At 35.7% G+C, this 20,755-nt stretch overlaps 1 long non-coding RNA gene across 5 annotated transcripts in view; it reads right to left on the reverse strand.

Moving 5' to 3' along the window:
• Positions 1-844: 844 nt before the first annotated feature.
• The window catches only part of LOC131276977 (uncharacterized), a 101,143-nt gene continuing 81,232 nt past the window's right edge, over positions 845-20,755 (reverse strand). For 2 of the 5 annotated variants that reach the window (XR_011647850.1, XR_011647852.1), the window contains exon 6: positions 845-3,209. This is a non-coding gene — a long non-coding RNA (uncharacterized lncRNA). Of the gene's footprint in view, positions 3,210-3,246; positions 3,737-11,071; positions 19,379-20,755 lie in introns of those variants that run through there. The other 3 variants (XR_011647851.1, XR_011647853.1, XR_011647854.1) reach the window with 3 other exon arrangements.

A 20,755-nucleotide genomic window follows, 5' to 3' on the forward strand; every position in this document is an offset into this window, starting at 1 on the left:
AAAATAAAACAATTGAACTCCTCCCTAATGTTTAAAAGTAGTGTGTTGGTCAAGGATCTATGGAATCCTGGCAATTCAGACAGGAATGGTTGTGTTCCTTTATTTTTTTACCTGGTTAACAATTGCAGAACAACAAAATGTTACAAATGAAAGAGCCATTCTCTACGAATCACCTATAAAGGGACGCTTTGAAAGAAAAACATAAAGTTTTTGTAATCCCTTATTTCTTTTCTGTTTTATGACTGTTTTATTTATTGGAATATGGATTTATGTCTGTCCAGTATTATAACCATTATGGAGCTTATGAATTATATAGCTTTTAAAGATAATTTCTCGTTATTCATTTTTATTATGTTTTAGAAAGGTATTGATAAATGGAGGATGGGGGGACATCTCCTTGGCCATAGAGAGTTTGAGAAGCATCATTTAAGTGGACATAGATTGTATTTTCTGCCTTCCACTCTTCTGTTCCTCCTCAGATTAATACCATCTCAAATTTATATGGATTATTAAGCATGTCATTACACTTCTGGCCATATCTTTGGACCTGAAAGATTACATAACTTGTGCCATTTCTGTAACTGAGTTGTTTTAGACTTGAACTGAGGAAATCACTCCTTTTCCACTGAGTGAGGCAAACTGTAACTTCATCTTGTACTTGAGAAGAATCAGTATGTTTTGAGTATAACTGAGGAAACCTTCAGAGAGATCTCAGTGATAAAAGAAAACTATATTCCATTTGTAACACTGCTGATACTCTTTCAGAACTAGAACTAAAGCCTTGAATAAGAAAGTCAAGATCCCTATTCTCAAAGAGTTTAATTTTTTATTAAATTCAAGATCCTTATTCTCAAAGAGCTTAATTTTTTATTAAATATAAATATCAAACAAAATAGCTTGAAAAGTATAATAAATATATGAAAGGGTGATATGCTAGAATGTTAAGGGGACTGTTTTACTGATTATTGCCGAGGACTCTGAAAAGATAATATGATAGAAGTATTTCTGGAAGGAAGTCTTGTTTTCCACTTGGAAAAGAATATGAACATCATGTGGTAACTAATGTTTGAACTAAAATATAAGAAAAATGCAAGTATTAAAGACAAAAACTGAGTCTTTTCCAAGCTTGAATTTCCATGTGTATGAGAGTGTGTCCTTGGGGAGAAGCTGCCTTGAAACCTTTTCATCCTATATTTCATGGGGCTGAACTGATTATATATAATTAGTTCAGTAATATTCTCAACCAAGCAGTGTATACAATTGTAGGTCTTTTAAAAGATACTATATTATTACTTATATCACATCTACCCATAACTACCTTCTATTATTACCTGAAAGTTGCATTTTTCTCATTTTTTATTAGAGACGTTGTAGGTTTGCAGAAAAATCATGCAGAAATTACAAATTTCTCATGTATTCTCTACTCGCATACACACATTTTCTAATTAACATTTTACATTACTGTAAGAACTTTGTTACAGTTATTGAAATATTATTAGAATTATGCTAACTATAGTCCATAATGTAATTAGGAATCAATGTTTACATTGTACTGTTTTAATTTATTTTATTCTTATATAATACATACAACTTAAATTTACCATATTAACCACTTGCAAATACACAATTCGGTGGTGTTAATTATAATCTCAGTTTTGTGCTCCCATCACAACATTCCACTACCAATTGTTTCCATCACCCTAAACAGAATCTCTTCTCATTCATCATTAACTCCTATTTCTTACCTCCACTGTAACCCTGGTGACCTGTATTCTACTTTGAGACTCTATGAATTTGCTTATTTTAATTATTTGTGAGAGCACAAATAATTTTTTATGCCTTTTTGCATGAAACATGGCATCTTTAAAGTTCATTCATGTTGTCTCATGTATTAGGACTACATTCCCTTTTATGACTGACTCATTTTCTATTATATGAACAGATCACATTTTGTTTTTGTTTATCCATTCATCTTTTGATGTATACATGGGTGGTTTTCATCTTTTGGCAATTGTGAAAAATGCCACTCAAATTATCAGTGTGAAAATAAAATTACAATTTTGATTGATATAAAATATCTTTAACAAACAGCTGCTAATGAACTCAAAATATTATGATAACACAATTGTTATTGTGTCATAATTTATAACATGTGCCATTTAAAAATACCTTGTGATTAGGTTGAAATCATTCTTGGTAACTCTGAGTATCCACAGGATTGATTCACAACCTTCTTTCACATGCACCTCAGTCCTTTGAGAAAGTTCTGTCTCTTTGCCACTGTGTCCTTTAGAGCATCTTTCATGGATTCATTCCGTAGACTGAAGATGAAAGGATTCAGGAGAGGTGTGATGACACTGGAGAAGATAAAGAGGATCTTGTTGAGGTGGAGGCTGCTCTTCTGTGAGGGGTGGACATAAACAAAGATGGAGATCCCATAGCCCATGGAGACCACAGTGAAGTGAGAGGCACAAGTGGCAAAGGCTTTGCGTTGTCCTTGTCCTGAGGGTATCTTCAGAATGGTGGAGATGATATAAACATAGGAGACCACTGTGAGTGAGAGGGAGCTGATGAGCAGGACAAGGGAACTGAGGAAATCCATGAGCTCAATGACATGTATGTCAGCACAGGCCAAGTGGAGGAGGGGAGCACTGTCACAGAAAAAGTGATCAATCACATTGGAGCCACAATATGGCAGTCTATTTTTAGGACAGTGGATGGGAGGATCAGGAAAAAGTCACCCACCCAGGAGAAGATGACAAGATGGATACAGAGTGAGCTGGTCATAATTGTAGGGTACTGAAGGGGACTACAGATGGCCACATAGCCATCATAGGACATGAGAGCAAAAAGGATAAACTCAGTGCATCCAGAAAGGAAGTAGAAATAAGACTGTGCAGAGCATCCTCCAAATGATATGGTCTTCCTCTCTGACAGGAAGCCTGCCAGCATCTTGGGAACAGCACAGGTTGTGGTTAATATTTCACTGAAAGAGAGGTTGCTGAGGAAGAAATACATGGGTGAGTGGAGACTGTAATCCACAAGAATGAGGGTAATGATGAAGGTGTTTCCAAGGATTGTCACTAAGTAGGCCAATAAAAAAATCATGAACAGGAGGCCCCCAAATGCTCTGGTTGTGGGTATTCCCACACGAATAAACTCAGTCACCAGTGTCCAGTTTCCCAATTCCTTAATTACATCCCTATTTACTGTAAAGAGAATTACAGAAAATAAGTAATATGAGTTATTCATTAAAACACAGAATTCACGACAAATTTAGAAGAGACTATTTTAGTCATTTTCAACATAATTGAAATTATGGTTGGATGCAATGTTTCTCCAGAAAAATTACAATATGGTTATATGAAACTCAACTTCTCTAACATCTTTCTTTTTTATATTCCCTAGTTCCCACAGAAATATGTGTTAAAAATTAAAACAGACCTAAATATTACATCAATAAAATATTTGTCATGCAAATGTTTTAATGAATATACCAATAAAATACTTAGTTGCTACCTATACCAATCAGAATGGTTTATTACCAAAGTTTCAAAGTTTGCCTTGTAGAGATGGCAGTATCTAAGAAGTTGAGAGAACAAAACTAACAGTACATGCCTCCAGTTCCAAGTCTTTGATTTGCAATGACATGGTCAAAGGTCACACGTGAGAGTGGGCCCATGGCTGCCAATTAAATGGAGGTTCTTTCCTACATGGAATTTTAGTAATCAGCCAGCTAGGAAGGGTGAAGAAATAAGAATGAATTAGATTATCCCTCAGATACTTTAGGTGATTATATCTACAGACTTAAAGATAATCCCCCATCCAAAATTTTTTCTACTTATGAATTACTTTGAAATTCATTGAGATTTAATCTATCCTTAAAGACCGTGCAGATCATGCAAAAGGAATATGAAAAAAAGTCTTAAATTTGTAAAGCTGACACCAATATTTGAGTAATTTTATTTTAATATTTTTATGAGAATATGGGAAAGTTCAGCTGAGGTTTGTGGCTGGATTAGTAACAGGTACAAAAGATCAGACACAATATTTCTATCTATGAAGATTAGAGCCAATGGTGGCTTATCTACTATAAATTTGCAATGATTTGGTAGAGTGTACAAATAATCCTCACATTTTAAAAATAATTTAAAAGGAATGGGTAAAAATTATAAACTCTTTGAAGATTAAATTATTTTAACATGAATGAGAGACACAAAGCAAGATTTTCTAAACAAACAAAAAGAGGAAAATGAAGCAAATATAACCAATTTGCAAATAACAAATTATCAAAAACAAATGAGCAATTTTGAAAATAGTAATCCTCTTAATAAATGTGCAGTAATAAGAATGTATCAATAAACATGAATTAACTAATCTTCCTAGTTAAGGTTCTAAAACAGGAACTATGTGGCTATATGCTATTTGCCAGAAAACACACAGAACATTATGGATCAAAAATATTAAATGTAAGCATATGTAAAAAACAAATCGGGGAAAAAAAAACAGTAAAAGTTGGTGTGGTAGTATTAAGAGCATGAAAATTATTTTTCAGTGCATAAAATTCAAAATGAGTCAAAAAAAGCTGATGTTGGTTTTGGGAAATAACACAATTTCTAGTGAATGTTGAAATATCATGAAACTATATGACATTAGATATCACATCATATTTACTAAAGGAAATTAAGAAATACATGCAGAAGTGGAAATAAGTAACAGTAATGAAAACTTTGTTGCAATGTTTTTTATATTCTAAAGATTTGAAAAGCATAAAAAGTAAAATATGTGTTAATATCTCTGGCCAACTCTTTGAAAGTAAATTGTATGAAATTCACACATTGATATGAATGGAATAATTGGTTATATCCCTTATCCAATATTACAAAGTTATTTATGAAGAAGGTGCAATTCCAAATAAATTGCTAGGATGATAATCTTTTCAAAAGTGAACAAAATATTTTAAACTTAATCTTAAAAAGTCTTATAAAGAGTCGATTTTTAAACAGAGAATCAAATATTATTTCACACCACTGGGCATTATTAATATTATACATATAGAAAAAACTAAGTTAAATATCCCAAATTTCATAAAAGCACATTAAACTATTTTTATTTCCTTCATGGGAAACACTGTAGAGGAAAAAATCAACTCACATAGAAGATTTAAATGGAGACATAAACTGTCTGTAATAAATTCTCTTTAAGAACTATATCTGGAGACAGGAAACATTGGAGTAGTGCAAAGAAATAAAAAATGGAAGGAAAAATGAGGCTATCAAAATGTGTTTTATAGTGACTAGAGAAGACAAGATGAGATGATATTGATAATTTAATTGCATTCCATATGCATCCCTATGAGAAATATATATATATATGTGTGCGTGTGTATGTGTGTATATATATATATATCGAGAGAGAGAAGTCCCTCAGATAAATACTATAGTTATAACATAGTTACATAATTTTGATCCACCACTTAGATAACATGCCTAGGATTAAACCTTGACAATAGGTGTTTGGTAGGGGATTACAGATGGTAATGAGGAAGATGAACACTGAATAAATGAAGTTCTTAGTAGTCACAAAAGAAAGAAAATGCATGAGAATACACAAGTTACTTTCTCCTTGAAATGAATCATCCAACTTTTGAATAAAGATCTGATCAAACAATACTCAGTGAATTTCTGTAGTCTCACCTTCAAAGAAATCTGAAACATCATCTATTGATGTATATCATATTCTTAATAGTCTTATTAAGAAATATGCACAGTAAGTGTCCCATCTTCTTTACAAGCACAGAAAACCTTTTTCCTCTATCATGCCATAGTCTTGCCTTACAAAATGTGACCCTGACCCAATGGAAAATGATTTCACTTAGAAAGAAGCTGAAGACATTCCCATTTTTGCACCAATTTTTCTCCTTGAGCTTGAGTTTCAGTGCCAAGAGAATGAGGTTTTCAGAAGATCTATTTAATCAAGTCCCTTGTGAGGATGGGTAAAATATAATGGGCAACTGAACTGTACAGATGAAGCCAAGAAGACTTTCAGAGACTAACAAGTCTTCAAGAGGGGCTTAGTTCATGCCTCCTTGGGGAACTAAGTGGGAACAAGCCAAGTTTCCACTTACTCTGCAAGGTTTGTTAACTTTTTAATGAGTATATTCCTCAGAGATTTAATAAATGCAGAAAACTTTGATTTCCTGGGCAAATGGTATGACCAATTATATAAAGAGTTTCACAAACATGATTCACTCTTTTTCTGTGCAGTCTTATCTAAAAAAGATGAAAATAAGATTTTATTTATCTACAATTAAGCTAGTTGCTCTATAATATCAGAAACACATTAACAATACCTTTAAAAAAATTGTTTTCAGTGGGTGAATATGGTTTAAATTTCAAAATGCTCTCACCATAATGTGTTTAATAAATATGGAGGATTTCTTGTCCGAACATTATTCAGTTCACTGAATTCAGGCTTGTATGATGCCAGGAGGTTGGCTAAGCATGTTTGCCTCTAGGCAGAGAGCCCTCGGGAGGCACATGAAACAGTTGAAACACATCTGACTCTTCAAACAAGTTTGGGAAGAGTGTGCAATAGGTCGTGGGTGTTTTTTGTTTTAAATAAGTTCTTCCTAGGGTACCATTTTATTGCCTGTTTTTCCATAGGCAGTGATTTTTCTCATTTGCTTTAAGGTCCACTATGCACTCTCTGTTGTCCTACCTGAGTGTGTGTAGGGTCTAAATCGATTTTAATTTTGCACATCTCTCAACTTTTATTTCCAATTATTTTAAACTAGGCATTATATTCTTCATCAGCCAGAAAGTGCACAGTGTTTTTCTGCCCTTTTTTCTACTAGGAGAAATTCAATTTTGTGACCAATATTAATTTCCAGACTTTTTGTGTTCTCTGACTGCAAGTCTAGTTATTCTTTTTTCTCCACAGTGTTTGCTGGAATTTTACACTCATACCTCTTTTAGCTTTTTGCACATAACTTATATTCCACTTATTTTTATACCTCTCAAATATTTAGTATTGAAAATATTCAGGATAAACAACTTATTCACTTTATGTATATTAGAACTCAGCTTTTAGGATATAGTAGGTGGTTGGAATATTTGATGAAAGTTTGAATGAAAAAGTTAATATGATAATTGCATTTCAGTAATCCTGGTTAGCATTTCAGAGTACCAAAATCTGTATCATGTTTTGTTTTGTTTTGTTTTGGGGTGTGTGTATATGTTTGTGTGTGTGTGTGTATGTGTGTGTGTGTGGAGAGAGCATTGTATATGACAATTCACATAGTGGACTGGAAATTAATGAAGATAAAGAATAAAGGATTTGGGGAGTTTGGTAGTTGTCAAAGTATTGAAGGGTATATGGGGAAGTGGATTCAACTATAATTTTCATAGAACTAATCTTAAAAATAGCTGTTAAATATTAGGAATATGCTACTTTACTGTCCATAGTTTGCTTTGGTTATGTTTTTGCCCAAATATCTTGTAATTTTAACATATATTTGTTCTGTTTTAGAAAAAAAATATTCTTAAATATGCAGATAACCATACTCATTTTCATATGAGGTTTTGCTATGCCACACAGGTCCATGTTTCTTTTTTAGCTTTCCTTCTGCTGTTATACAGGAACTTACACTTTCTTTTCAACCATTATCATAACCAAACATTAGTGCTGTTAGCTGCAAACACTATGATGTGCTTTCATCTTCTCTAATCACTTCCAAAAAAACAGGCAAATATTTTACCAATTCTCCCAAGATTAAGCCTCAGCTTTCCATTCTCTAACCCCATTCTATTTTTCAGTGACCTATATTCTAGTTATTAACTCCATGTGTTTACTCATTATAGTTCATAAAAGAAAAATCATGTAATACTTGTCCTTTTGTGTCTGCCTTGCTCACTCAATATAATGTCCTCCCAGTTCATCATATTGTCATATGCTTCATGATTTCATTTGTACTTACAGCTGAATAATATTCTATTGCATGAGTATACCACAATTTGTTTATCCATTCATCAGCTGATGGACACCTGGGCTGTCTCCACCTTTTGACAATTGTGAATAATGCCTCTATGAATATCGGGTGCAGATGTCTATTCATGTCCCTGCTCTCAGTTCTTCTGGGTAGATATCTAGCAGTGGCATTTCCAAGTCACATGGCAGATCTGTATTTAACTCCCTGAGGGACCACCAAGCAGTCCTCCAGAGTGGCTGTACCATTCTACATTCTCTCCAACAGTGAGTAAGCATTTTTATCTCTCTATATCCTTTTTCTCTCCACATCCCTTCCAACATTTGCTGTATTCTGTCTTTTTAATAGTGGCCATTTTAATAGGTGTGAAACGGTATCTCATTGTAGCTTTGATTTCCATTTCCCTAAAAGCTAATGATTTTGAACATTTTTTCAAGTGTTTCATCAAGATTATTTCTTCTTTGGACAAGTGTCATATTAAGTCTTTTGTCCATTTTTTAATTGGGTAATTTGTCTTTTTATTGTTGAGTTGTAAAATTTCTTTATATATCATCGATATTAAACCCTTATTGGATATGTGGTTTCCAAATATTTTCTTCCATTGAGATTACTGCCTTTTCACCCTCTTCACAAAGTATTTGTAGGACAAAAGCATTTAATTTTAAGGAGGTCCCATTTGTCTATTTTTTTCATTGTTCATGCTTTGGATATAAGGTTTAAGAGACCTCCACCTATCGCAAATTCTTGAAGATGTTTCCTTAAATTATTATATATGAGTATTATGTTCCTGGTTTTAATATTTAGATCTTAGATCTATTTAATTCTTATATAGAAACTGAGGGATGGGTCCTTTTTCATTCTTTTGGTTGTGGATATCCAGTTCTACTAGCATCATTTGTTGAATGGACTGTTTGTACCAGTGAAATGGACTTGGTAGGCTTTTCAAAAACCAGTTGACCATAGAAATGGGGGTTTATTTCTGAGCTCTCAATTCTGTTCTATCAAAGTGTCTATCACTATGCAAATACAATGATGTTCTGGCCAGGAAGTGTGAGTCTTCCTATTTCAATCTTCTACTTTAGGGTGTTTTTGCTCTTTGGGTCTCATTTTCCTTCCATATAAATGTAGTAATTTCCTTTTTTATTTCTGTAAAAATAGACCATTGGAATTTTTTTTAAAAAAAGATTTATTATTTATTTATTTATTTCCCCTCCCCTCCCCCAGTTGTCTGTTTTCTGTGTCTTTTTGCTGCGTCTTGTTTCTTTGTCTGCTTCTGTTGTTGTCAGCGGCAGGGGAAGTGTGGGCGGTGCCATTCCTCTGCAGGCTGCACTTTCTTTCACACTGGGTGGCTCTCCTTACGGGTGCACTCCTTGCGTGTGGGGCTCCCCTTCACAGGGGACACCCCTGTGTGGCACGGCACTCCTTGCATGCATCAGCACTGTGCATGGGCCAGCTCCACACAGGTCAAGGAGGCCCGGGGTTTGAACCACGGACCTCCCATGTGGTAGACAGACACCCTAACCACTGGGCCAAAGTCCGTTTCCCACCATTGGAATTTTGATTGAGATTGAGTTGAATCTATAAATCAGTTTGAACAAAATTGACATCTTCACAATATTCAGTCTTCCAATCAATGAAAACAGAATTTCTTTCCATTTGTTTAGGTATTCTTTGATTTATTTTATCAGTGTTTGGTAGTATTCTGAGTACAGGTTCTTACATCTCTGGTTAAACTTTTTCATAGATATTTGACTTTTTTGTTGCTCTTGTAAATGGAATTTTTTCCCTTCATTTCCTGCTTAAATTGTTCATCCCTAGAGCATAGAAGCAGTACTGATTTTTCATGTTCATCTTGTATCCTTTCACTTTGTTGAACTCATTTATTTGTCATATATATTTCAGAATTTTCTAAATATAGGACCATGTCCTCTGTGAATAGGGAGAACTTTACTTCCTCTTTGCCTGTTTGGATGCCTTTGATTTCTTCTTCTTGTCTAATTGCTTTATAGAACTTCTAGCACAAGGATGAGAAACAGTGGTGACACTGTGTATCCTTGTCTTATTCCAGATCTTAGAGTGAAAGCTTTCAACATTTCCTTATTGACTATGATGTGAAAGTAAGTAGACAATAGGTACTACATACTGTTTGAATCCATTTATACAAAATATAAATACAACTAAATTAGAGAGAAAGAAATAATTTAGCAGTTATATATGGCAGGGGAAGGATAGAGAGATTGAGAGGTGACTACTAAGATGTACATTTGTGTTGTTTCTTAGTATTATTATTGAGTAATGTGAATGCTCTCATATTGATTGAAGTGAAAAATGCACAACTCTGTGATTATAGCAAATGTCACTGATTGTACAACTTATACACACATCTCAATAAAAGCATTAGAAAAAACGTGTTGAGATGTTACATTTGGCTGCCAGTGAGCAATATTTGTGAAGTATCATTGCCTAAGCATAGAATCAGAAAGAATATTCTGAGGGAATTTTTATTGTCACACCTTCTTTTGAGGCAGAAGGGAACAAGAGTTGCTCTATTTAAATCATTTTCTTCACATGTTAACTAAGTTCCTTCTCATTTTTACAACTCATATTCCAAAATTATAGATTATGAAAATTTTCCCATATCGATCCTTTATATCCATTGAAACATAATTGTCTTTCTGACTTCTTTCCATGTCTTCTTAAAGGCATCAGTAAATACTTTCCTCTCAGAAGGGCGTTCCCTGTCTACTCCATTGCACACTCCCCCACTCAATCTACATTTCTCTAAGTTCAAAACCCCACAATCTTACCTTTTAAGTAAGGTTTTTACACAGTATCTAGTTTGTTTATGCATTGCTTTTAAATGTCCAAATAAATGTTATCCTTCTATGTGTAAGAACCATATCTCACATAATCTATTGCTACTCACAACATGCTGCCAGAACTCATTACTTGTTGTGATGATTTCTAGAATCATCGATGTGTTAAGTTATACATTTCCCACACTGAAAGTAATAAAGATCCTCAAACAGAAAATTTAAAAATCAAGGAAATAAATTAAATGTAACCTTGAAAAATTTACTCTAGTTTGAAAACATGAACCTTTAATTTTCATGGTAAGTATACACAGCATTTCCATAAACATACACATTTATTTTTTCAGTAAAACATTATGTATAATTTATCCTCTTCTTTTTCACTTAACCTTATATCATAAGCATGTATTATTTGTGCCTAATTTAAATTTTAAAATTCATTTATTCAACTGTTAGTCTATTTGGAAAGCACAGGAATGAACACTTCTTATACCCTTCAGGATTGTTCCATACATTTACCATGCATCTTACAAAATCATGTAAGCTATAAAGAGTCTGAGATAAAGAAATGTGAGGCATCAGACACATGAGAGAATAAACCCAAGTCTCTAGGAAGCAATGATGGGGAGATGGGTAATTTAGGATGCCAGTGAAAGTGGTAGCATTTCAACTTTTGAAGTTAGTGGGAAATGAAAAATTCTGGAGAAGTAAAATTCAATATGAATAGGGCAGCAATGGTAAAAATGTCTCAGGAAAAACAAATAGCTTGCAACTAATTTTTTTTCTGGATTATTAGCAAAGGAAACAAATGGGATGAAATTACATGGTTTCCATTAAGAAAATAAAAATATGTACTTAATGCAAGCAACATTTTGAGTGAATGTTACTCAGAAATATTGTGTTCTACCTGTTGACTATGTAAATTATAATTTCTACCCCTTTTATCATTAACAGTGCCCTCCTTAGACCATAAATTATATGGTTACACATAAACTAAGAAATATATTAGTTAACTAATTTCTTAAACTTGTTTGGCTCTGACAACTTTTCTTTTATCATTTTCATGGGCTGAATTCATCACTCTGCTGTAACAAGAGGCATCTCTTCAAGAAAGTATGTATGGTGTGCACAAATGTGTAAGTGTGTGTGTATATGCTCAATTTTTTGTATGTGCATGTTTTAGAGGGCCATTCTAAGTTATCATGGTTTGCTGGCTTAGAGCTGTATGTACCCCAGAAAATATTTTCTTAAAGTTAATGCATTCCTGTGGGTGTGGACCCATTTTAACTAGGAAATTTGATGTGGTTACTTCAGTTAAGTGCCCCAGTTCAGCCAGGATGGGTCTTAACCTTATTACTGGAGTCTTTTACTTTTTTAAATTTTTCTGTCACTGGCAATCATTTTTCTTTTTTTCTGATTTTTTGTCTTTATTTTTTTAATGTTATATTTTAAAAAATATGAGGTCCCCATATAACCCCGCCCCTCTCACCCCACTCCTCCCATAACAACAACTTCCTCCATCATCATGAGACATTCATTGCACTTGGTGAATACATCTCTGAGCACTGCTGCACCACCTGGCCAATGATCCACATTAGAATTTACACTCTCCCCCAGTCCACGCAGTGGGCCATGGGAGGACATAGAGTGTCCAGTAACTGTCCTTGCAGCACCACCCAGGTCAACTCCAAGTTCTGAAAATACCCCCACATCACATCTCTTTTTCCCACTCCCTACCCTCAGAAGCTACCATGGCCACTTTCTCCATGTCAATGCTACATTTTCTTCGATTACTAATCACAATAGTTCATTAATAGAATATCAGTAAGTCCACTCTAATCCATACTCTATTCCTTCATCCTGTGGGCCCTGGAATGGTTATGTCCACTCCACATCTATATCAAGAGGGGGTTTAGATTCCATATGGATGATGGATGCAATTCTCCTGCTTTCAGTTGTAGGCACTCTTGGCTCCCTGGTGTGGTGATTGACCTTCTTCACCTCCCTGTTAGCTGGCTGGGGTAAGTCCAATAAACCAGAGTGTAGGAGTTGCAAGTCTGTTGGGACTCAGGGCCTGGCTATCACATGGACAGTCCAGAGATTCAGGTCCCCTGTGTATACACTAAACCCCAGTGCCAACCACAGGTCTGGTAAAAGTAACAGGAGAGGCTTGTGAACAAAGATCACATCTGAATCCAACTTCATCACACTCAGGAACACAAACTCCAAAGTAGGGCCAACTGACAATAACACACCACATCATTGTCCCCCTGTCATATTTGAACCTCTTTGTGGTCCAGAACTTCTTTAAAATGAGGCATAATATATTTTCAAATTCAATTAATAAGAAAATTAAATAGTAATGAAAGATTTAAAGATTAGTAATAGAATACATACAAATTTAGAAAAACTAAAATAAAGTGAAAAATAAATTGGGGTATTAAAAATGAAAAATATCATGGAACTTTGTTTTTGACATTTTGCCTTTCATCACTGTAATAGGTGTTGCCTTGTATGTACAGTGGCAAGGCAATTTCTTTCATTCCTTCCTCAGTGTCTAAATCCTTTTTTTTTTTTTTTGTCTTCAAAAAAGCTTTAGATCACAGTAAAGTAACCTACACAATAGAGGGGACTTCCATATATCCAACATCAAACCCTTTACCCCTTTCCCCGGCAATGACCTTTTTACATGTTCATGTTATGTTTGCTGCAGCTGATGTACAGATACTGAAACATAGCACCAAATATGTTCCATTTTGGCTTACATTATGGTTTATATTTTAGACTGTATAATTTTCTAAATTTTTACATTATGGTTTACATTTTAGCCTATAGACTGTCATACATTTTTGCTTAAATTTAAGGCCTTATATGCATCATTGCACGATCTTGTAGAACATTTCCATTGTGCCCCAGTTGCTCTCCTTTCATCTCTTTTATTCCTCTGCTCCCCCTTCCCTCATGCCCCACAGTGAAAAACAAGCTTCAATGCTTGAAGGACCAGATTCACAGATACTTGCAACAATGCTGAGGGCTTGACACACTAGACTGTCCTACCCCCACTGGGAGCCAGCAAATGTCTCGGGAGACACAATTCCTTATGTTTAAGAACATCAGGCCTTCCCAGGATGTGGGTACACCTTCCCACACATTGTATGGGTCTCCACTTAATGATATAACACACTATGACAAGATGAGCATTTACACACTTCCTAGAAGCCTGACACTATGCCAGATGCCCCCACCCCCATTAAGCACCTTAAACAGGTAACCCTTACTTATTATATTTTCTAAAGAGTTTTCTCATCATTATAGTTTCAACCACATACCCGACAATCTCCCATGTTCACCTGTTATCCCAACACTCTCCCCCCAGTTCCTGGGGCCTTCAAAGCTATCCTTCTAACCCTAGCCCCACTCAAGCATTCAAAGCCCTACCCAATAGTAAACATATGCCCCCATCTTATCCCTTCCCTGTACAAATACTTACCTCCGCTTTATCATAGATTTCACCCATGTAGGCATCAGCTCACAACCTTCCTCTCCCCCCTATTTTCTGTAAGCCTATCATCCAGTCTCTAGCTCACTGAGACAGCTTGGTGTGCTTATTTCATATCAGAGAGGTCATGTAGTATTTGTTCTTCAGTGCCTGGCTTGCTTCACTCAACTTAAGGTCTTCAAGATTCATCCATATTATCACATGTGTTTGTACTGTATTCATTCTTATAGCTGAGTAGTATTCCATTGTATGTATATACCACATTTTATTTATCCATTCATGTGTTGATGGGCATTTGGGTTGATTCCAACTTTTGGCAATGATGAATAGTGTTATGAACATTGGTATGCATATATCAGTTTGTGTCTTTGTTTTCAGTTCTACTAAGTATATACCCAGCAGTGGAATTGCTGGGTCATATGGCAAATCTATAGGTAGTTTTTTGAGGAACTGCCATACTGTCTTCCAGAATGACTGGATCCTTTTGCATTCCCACCAGCCATGGATAAGTGTTCCCATTCCTCCACATCCTCTCTAACACTTGTAGTCTTCTGTTTTTCTGATAGTTGCCAGTCTTATGGGACAAAGATTTGCTTTTCCCTAATAGCTAGAGATTTTGAGTATCTTTTCATGTGCTTTTTAGCCATTAGTATTTCTACTTTGGAGAAGCATCTGTTCAAATCTTTTTCCCATTTTTTAAATGGGTTGCTTGTCTTTTTATTTTCAAGATATAGGATTTCTTTATATATGTAGGATATTAGTCTATTATCAGGTATATGGTTACCAATATTTTCTCACATTGGGTAGGCTGTCTTTTCAGTTTCTTGACAAACTCCTTTGAGGTGCAAAAGGCTTTAATTTTGAGGAAGTCCCATTTATCTATTTTTTCTTTTGCTGCTCATGCATTGGGTATGAAGTTCATGAAGCCATTTCCTATTACAAGGTCATGTAGACGCTTCCTTACATTGTTTTCTAAGGTCTTTATGGTCTTGGCTCATATATTTAGGTCCTTGATCCATCTTGAGTTGATTTTTGTATAAGGTGTGAGTAGGTAATCCTCTTTCATTCTTTTACATATGGATATCCAGTTCTCCAAGCACCATTTGTTGAAGAAGCCATTCTCTCCCAGTTGAGTGGGCTTGGTGGCCTTGTCAAATATCAGATAGCTATATGTATGAGGATCTATATCAGAACTCTCAATTTGGTTCCATTGGTCAGTATGTCTATCCTTGTAAGAATACCATGCCATTTTCCCCACTGTAGCTTTGTATTGTTTTCAAATCAGGTAGCATTATTTCTCCAATTTCATTTTTCTTTTTCAATAAGTCTTTGGCTATTTGGGGCCTCTTTCCTTTGCAAATAAATTTCATACTTAGTTTTTTTTAGCTCATTAAAAAATGCTGTGCTGATTTTTATTGGGATTGCATTGAATCTGTATATCAGTTTTGGTAGGATACATATCTTCATAACATTTAGTCTTCCTATCCAAGAATAGGGAATATTCCTCCATTTATTTAGGTCTTCTTTGACTTCGTTTAACAGTTTAGTGTAGTTTTCTGGGTATGTCTTCCAAATTTTGTTAAATTTATTCCTAGGTATTTGATTTTTTAATTTACTATTGTAAATGTTATTTGTTTCTTGATTTCCTGCTCAGATTGCTCATTATTGGTGTACAGAAATGCTGCTGATTTTGCACATTGATCATATAACCTGTGACATTAATGAATTCATTTATAAGTTCTAGAAACTTTGTTCTAGATTTCTCAGGGCTTTCTGTATATAGGATCATGTCATCTGCAAATAGTGAAATTTTGATTTCTTCCTTTCCAATCTGGGTGCCTTTTATATCTGGTCCTTGCCTCAGTGCTCAAGCAAATACTTCTGACACAATTTTTAATAGGAGGGGTGATAATTGGCATCCTTGTCTCATTCCTTATCTTAGAGGGAATGATTTTAGAATTTCACCATTGTAAATGATGTTAGCTGTGGGGTTTTCATATATACCTTTTATCATGTTCAGAAAGTTTCCTTCTATTCCTTTCTTTTGCAGTGTTTTATCAATAAATGGTGTTGTATTTTGTCAAATGTTTTTTCTGTGTCTATCATGTGATTTTTTCCCATCAATCTGTTGATGTGATGTATTACATTAATTGATTTTCTTACGTTGAAACATCCTTGCATACCAGGAATGAAACCCTCTTGTTCATGGTGTATAATTCATTTAATGTGTTGTTGGATATGATTAGCAAATATTTTATTGAGGATTTTAGCATCGAGGTTCATTAGAGTGTTTTGTCTATAATTTTCCTTTCTTGTGGTGTCTTGTTTGGCTTTGGTATTAGGGTAATGTTGGCGCCATAGAATGAGTTAGGCAATGTTCCTTCTATTTCGATTTTTTGAAAGAGTGTAAGCAAGATTGGTGTTCTTTCTGGAATATTTGGTAGATTTCACCTGTGAAGCCATCTTCTCCAGGGCTCTTCTTAGTTGGGAGGTTTTTTGACTGATTTTATCTCTTTACTTGTGGTTGGTTTGTTGAAATCATCAATTTCTTCTTTTGTCAGTGTAGGCTTGTTTATGTGTTTCTAGGAATTTGTCCATTTCCTCTAAATTGTCCTTCTTGTTGGCATATAGTTTTCCAAAGTATTCTCTTATGATAGTCTTTATTTCTGTGGGGTCACTGGGGATATCCCCTTTCTCATTTCTTTTTTCTGTATTTGCATCTTCTCCCTTTTTTCTTCATTTTTCTAGCTAAGGGTTTGTCAGTTTTATTGATATTCTCCAAGAACCAGCTCTTTGTTATGTTTATTTTTCCTAGTGCTTTTTTTTTTTTTCTATTTCATTTAATTCTGCTCTGATCTTTGTTATTTCTTTCTTCCTTCTTCCTTTGGAGTTAGTTTTTTGTTTTATTACCAAGTCCTCCAAGTGTGCACTTAGTCTTCAATTTTAGCTCTTTCTTCTTTTTTGATGTATGAATTTACAGCTTTGAGTTTCCCGCTCTGTACAGCTTCTGCTGCATCCCATAAGTTTTATCATGTTGTATTGTCATTTTCCTTAGTTTCAATGTAGTCACTGATTTCTTTTGAGATTTCCTCCTTGACCCACTGTTATGTTTGTCTAAGAGTGTGTTGTTTAGCTGCCATATCTTGGTGTGTAATCTGGTTCTCTGGCCTTTGCAAATTACCAGTTTATTTCATTGTGGAGAAGAAATTATTTTGTGTGATTTCAATCTTTCCAATTTCATTGAGGCTTTCTCTGTGGCCTGGGATGTGGTCTCCTTTGGAGAATGATCCATGTGCACTTAAGAAGAATGTATATCCTGCAGTATTTGGGTATAATGTTCTGTATATGTCTATTAGGTCCATCTCCTCTAATATATTGTTCTAACTCTTTGTTTCTCTATTGATTCTCTGTTGAGATGTTCTGTCCAATGATGATAGTGGTGTATTAAAGTCCCCCACTATAATTGTAGAAGTGTCTATGCCTTCACTTAGTTTTTCCAGTGTTTGCCTCATGTACTTGGAGGCACCCTGGTGGGATGCATGGTAGTACTATGGTAGTACTATGTTTTATTGTTCTTTCTTCTTGTAAGATTACCCCATTTACTAATATGTAGTGAATATCTTTGTCTCTCACAAAAGTTTTGCATTTAAAGTCTATTTTGTCCAAGATTAATATAGCTAATCCTGTCCTCCCTTTTTTGTTATTGTTTGCCTGTAAGATTGTTTTCCAGCCATTCACTTTTAACCCCCTTGAATCCCTGGGTCTAAGATGTGTTTCCTGTAGACAGCATATAGATGGATCATATTTCCTTATCCTTTCCTTCAATCTTTGCCTTTTGACAGATGAGTTTAATCCATTGACATTCAGTATTACTACTCTCAAGGAATTACTTACAGTAGCAATATTTTCTTTGGATTTGTGTATGTCATATATTTTTTTTTCTGTTTTTGTCTTTTTAGTTGTTCTTATACTCTCCTCCAACTCTGTCTCTTCTGTTTTTTTTCTTTCCTCCTGCAGAACTCCCTTTAGTATTTCTTGAAGGGCAGGTTTCTTGTTGGCATACTCTCTTAGTTTCTGTCTGTGAGTATTTTGAATTCTCCATCATTTTTGAATTCCAGCTTTGCTGGATAGAGTGTTCTTGGCTGAAGCTTTTTTTTTTCGTTTAGTACCTTTATTATGTCATACCACTGCCATCTTGCTTTCATTGTTTCAGATGAGAAATCAGCACTTAATCTTTTTGAGCTTCCCTTTTACGTGATGGTTCTCTTTTCTTTTGCTGACTTCAGTATTTTCTCTTTGTCTTGAGCATTGGATAATTTGACAAGTATATGTCTTGTGGTATGCATTTTGGGATTTATGTTGTCTGGGGTATGTTGTGCTTCCTGAACATGTACATCTATCTCCCTCAATAGATTTGGGAAGTTTTCAGTCATTTATTCCTCCAATACCTCTTATGTCCCCTTTTCCTTGTCTTTTCCTTCTGGGATGCCTATAATGTGTGTGTATTTTGTGCATTTTGTGTTTCATTCAGGTCCCTAGGTCCCTGCTGGATTTTTAAAAAATTATTTATTTATTTTTAAAAATTACATTCAAAAAATATGAGGTCCCATTCAACCCCACCACCCCTACCCCCACTCCCCCCACAGCAACACTCTCTCCCATCATCGTGACACATCCATTGCACCTGGTAAGTACATCTCTGAGCATCACTGCACCCCATAGTCCATGGTCCACATCATAGCCCACACTCTCCCACGTTCCATCCAGTGGGCCCTGGGGGGATCTACAATGTCCCGTAATTGTCCGTGAAGCACCACCCAGGACATCTCCTCATCCTGAAAACGCCTCCAGATCTCATCTCTTTCTCCCATTCCCCAAACCCAGCAGCCACCATGGCTAACCTTCCCACACCCATTCCACATTTTCTCTGTGGACATTGGATTGGTTGTGTCCATTGCACATCTATGTCAAGTGGGGGCTTAGATTCCACATAGATACTGGATGCACTCCTCCTGCTTTCAGTTGTAGACACTCTAGGCTCCATGGTGTGGTGGTTGACCTTCTTCAACTCGATGTTAGCTGAGTGGGGTAAGTCCAATAAATCAAAGTGTAGGAGCTGAAGTCTGTTGAGGCTCTGGGCCTGGGTGTCATATTATCAGTCCAGAGATTCAAATCCCCTAAATATATCTAAAACCCCAGCACCAACTACAATTCCAATAAAGTAGCATGCAAGTCTTGTGAAAAGAGATCCCCTCTGAGTCCAATTCCATCATGTAGAAACGCCAGCTCCAAAGAAGGGCCATCTGCCATGGCAGTGAACCCCATCTGCCATGACCATAGAACCAGTGGGTCTCTTTATTCCTCAAAAGAACCAATACCTGGGGTTGTATCTACATTATCTGTCTCTCAGACTCTGCTCAGTTGTGCATAAGGGCATTCCTTCTGACAACCTCCAGACTCCTTTTTAGAGACTCATAGCCTTATATTCTCATTTCTCCTTTCCATTTCCCCCTTACATTAGGTCAAACAGCATTTTGAAGTCATGTTATTATATGTAGACAGGGATCTTCTGCTGATCTGTGTTGAACCTTTAATTCAAGGTCCTTTTCTAGTTGCATCTTCAGCTGGTATGTGGTAGTGATCCCTTGGTGCAAGGGAGGCTCATCCCCAGGTGTCATGTCCCTTGCTGGGGGGAATGCACTGCATCTACATGCTGAGTTTGGCTGTGAGAGTGGCCACATTTGAGTAACATGAAGGCTGTCAGGAGGAAACTCCCAGGCACAGTGCTACTCTAGGCCTTATTCTTATTGCAGGTGTATAGGTTCAAAAGCATAGCCATTAGTATCAGGAGCCCACTGTTGGGCCCTCCTTCCTTCCTGGTTCTTGCCGTTGCACCTGGGGGACTGCTGGTGCTCCCCCAGGGTCCAGGACAGTGACCCCCCGGCCAGGGGCCCAGTACCCCTCCAGCTGTTGTTTTTAATTGTTTCCACTATGAGTATATCTAGACATTACTATATACCCTGGGCATATGCCCTGTATAACTCCCTGTCAACCATATATATCCTGTCAATAACATCCTATATCAGTATTCCTCTGCTGCCATTGTTGAACCACTCTGTGATCCAAAACTTCCTGTAAAGTGAATCCCAACATAATGTCAGCTTCACAAGAGTCTTAGATCACCGAAATTCATATATACAATATACAGCACTTCCTCAGATTCACCATAAACCTTTTCCATTCCACAGCGATAATCTTTTAACTTGTTCATATCATTTTTCCTGAAACTGATGTACATATTCCGAGACAATAGCTTTCAAACAAGATGACATCTGTGCTTACTATGTGGTCCATACTTTAGGTTGTACAGTTTTCTAAATTTTTTAGTTATCCTATGTTTTGCCTATGGTTTACATTATTAGTCTGTCATCCCCTATATGTTTTTGGTGTAATATT

The sequence above is a fragment of the Dasypus novemcinctus genome, chromosome 31 (genome assembly GCF_030445035.2).
Source record: "Dasypus novemcinctus isolate mDasNov1 chromosome 31, mDasNov1.1.hap2, whole genome shotgun sequence".
Classification (NCBI taxonomy): Eukaryota; Metazoa; Chordata; class Mammalia; order Cingulata; family Dasypodidae; genus Dasypus; species Dasypus novemcinctus.